Raw genomic sequence first — 2,793 nt, 5'->3', positions numbered from 1 at the left:
CATTCTTCATTTTATTTAAATAAAAACCCTATCAAGAGAAACGGTAGTGTAACGCGACCAGGTAAGGGAATAGCCGAGACACCGTATATCTTAACGCGAGTCGGACATTTGAGTATTTATAATATTTTGAATCCTCAATAACGGCAGAAGCAATCGAGTTTATACTAGACTTAATCGATACACGTATTCACACGTTTACAACACATGCGCACACATATATCACACGTACACAACACATGCAAGATGCATGTAGTGGTAATTTTGTCCATCTCGCACGTTTTACAACAGACGGCGTTAGTAGTGCTCCGCGATATTGGCAGCGTGCGGGGTTATGTAAAAAAAATAATAAATATTGACGTGCGGGGTATAAAATAAATATTGATACGTTATCATTTTAAACTATTTCTTTTATAAAAATAATTACTTTCTTGCTACACTACCATCCTACTATTCCTTTTTTTATAAGTACCTGCATAATTATTGATGTAAAATAAGGAAGCGATCTTTACCAATAATAATTATTTATATACTTATGAAAGATGTAGTACAATGGTAGCGTTGCAGAAAATTATTATGAAAAAATAGTATAAATAAAATGATAACGTAACATAATAAAAGTATTTAATAAATATCAAAAAGTTGCAAATATCATTATATAAATATATATTTATAAAAGAATATGTTTATGATATACTAAACATGTGATATGCAATACTGCATATATGTAATTATATATAATATAAAAAAATATATCACATAATATACGAATACATCAGAATATTTAAAGTCTTCAAAGTGATGATAGTTCACATGATGTCAGATTTACCAAATGTTGACTTTGAACGAGATGTATATCAATTTATTGTAAGTAATGCAAAAAAACTTGAAGAGTTTATTTTTGACCAGCAGTTTTTCTCATTGAAATATTAATTCTTATATTTAGAGTAAAGCAAAAAAACTTGAAGAGTTTATTTTTGACCAGCAGTTTTTCTCATTGAAATATTAATTCTTATATTTAGAAATGTATGTAGAAGTTATAATATGCTCTATTACACATTTAAGGAGGCATATATAAATTATCAATTTTGATATTTTGACATGTTATGTAACAAGAGAAACATGATTATTCTTCATTAATAATATCAGAGGAGGCCACTTTTATATTCTACTTAATTTGTAGTTTCTTATTACTACTAAAATAAATGTACTTTTAATAAGAGTAAATAAAAAAAGCGATTTATAAATCATTGTCCGAAAAAAGATGTATAAGCTATGTCAAAGCTGATCTAAAATTTTTATGAAATCAGCTATAAATATTTTAGAAAGAAAATTAAATAATATAAAATTATGTTACTCAAAGAAATGTTTTGTGTGTACACACCGATAAAGTTAAAAAAAAAAGTAAAATTATTTGATACAGCAAAAATTGGAAAATTTATCTGCTCTAAAATGCAAGATGCCAAGTCAAAAATTAAAATTTAAAAACTTATGCAAATTTAAAATTAATATAAAATAAAAAGAAATAATAAAATTTTAGTTAAAAAAACTGGGCGCGCTGCTAAATAATATTCTAATGATATTAAAATTAAATTGTTACTTTTAAACTCATTGCAATTAAAAGGGGGGAGAAAGAATGAAAGAGGGTTAGAGAGGACGAAAGAAAGTGAAAGAGGACGAAAGAGGGTGAGAGGGAATGAAAGAGGGTAAAAGACGACGAAACAGGGTGAAAGAGGGTGAGAGGGAATGAAAAAGGGTGAGAGAGGACAAAGAGGGTGAAAGAGGACGAAAGAGGGCGAAAGAGGGTGAAAGAGGACGAAAAAGGGTGAAAGAGGACGAAAGAGGGTGAGAAAGGACGTACGAGGGTGAAAGAGGTGAGAGAGAGTGAGAGAGGACGAAAGAGGGTGAAAGAGAATAAAAGAGGGTGAGAGGACGAAGGAGAGTGAAAGAGGACGAAAGAGGGTGAAAGAGAATGAAATAGGGTGAAAAAAAATGAAAGAGAGTGAGAGAAGACAAAGGAGAGTGAAAGAGGACGAAAGAGGGTGAAAGAGGTCGAAAAAGGGTGAGAGAGGACGAAAGAGGGTGAAAGAGGACGAAAGAGGGTGAAAGAGGGCGAAAGAGGGTGAGAGGGAATGAAAGAGGGTGAGACAGAATGAAAGAGGGTGAGACAGAATGAAAGAGGGTGAGAGAGGACGAAGGAGAGTGAAAGAGGACGAAAGAGGGTGAAAGAGAATGAAATAGGGTGAAAAAAAATGAAAGAGAGTGAGAGAAGACAAAGGAGAGTGAAAGAGGACGAAAGAGGGTGAAAGAGGTCGAAAAAGGGTGAGAGAGGACGAAAGAGGGTGAAAGAGGACGAAAGAGGGTGAAAGAGGGTGAGAGGACGAAAGAGGACGAAAGAAGGTGAAAGAGGGCGAAAGAGGGTGAAAGAGGACGAAAGAGAGTGAAAGAGGATGAAAGAGGGTGAGAGAGGACGAAAGAGGGTGAAAGAGGCGACAGATGGTGAAAAAGGACGAAAGAGGACGAAAGAGGACGAAAGAGGGTGAAGGAGGCGAAAGATGGTGAAAGAGGACGAAAGAGGGTGAAAGAGGGTGAAAGAGGACAACAGAGGGTGAGAGAGAACAAAAAGACTGAAAAAATAGGACGAAAGAGGGTGAGTTAGGGCGAAAGAGGGGTGGGAGTTGGGGTGGGGGTGGGGGCGGGATGTGGGAGGGAAAGGGGTGGGTGGAAGTTGAGAGAGGTGTGAGTGAAAGGTGAGAAGAGATTTATATATATATATAATCCTGATGACGTCAGCGG

Source organism: Nylanderia fulva, unplaced genomic scaffold (assembly GCF_048542155.1).
Source record: "Nylanderia fulva isolate GAGA-0341 unplaced genomic scaffold, ASM4854215v1 Scaffold279, whole genome shotgun sequence".
Classification (NCBI taxonomy): Eukaryota; Metazoa; Arthropoda; class Insecta; order Hymenoptera; family Formicidae; genus Nylanderia; species Nylanderia fulva.
Note: the sequence above shows the minus strand (reverse complement) of the source record.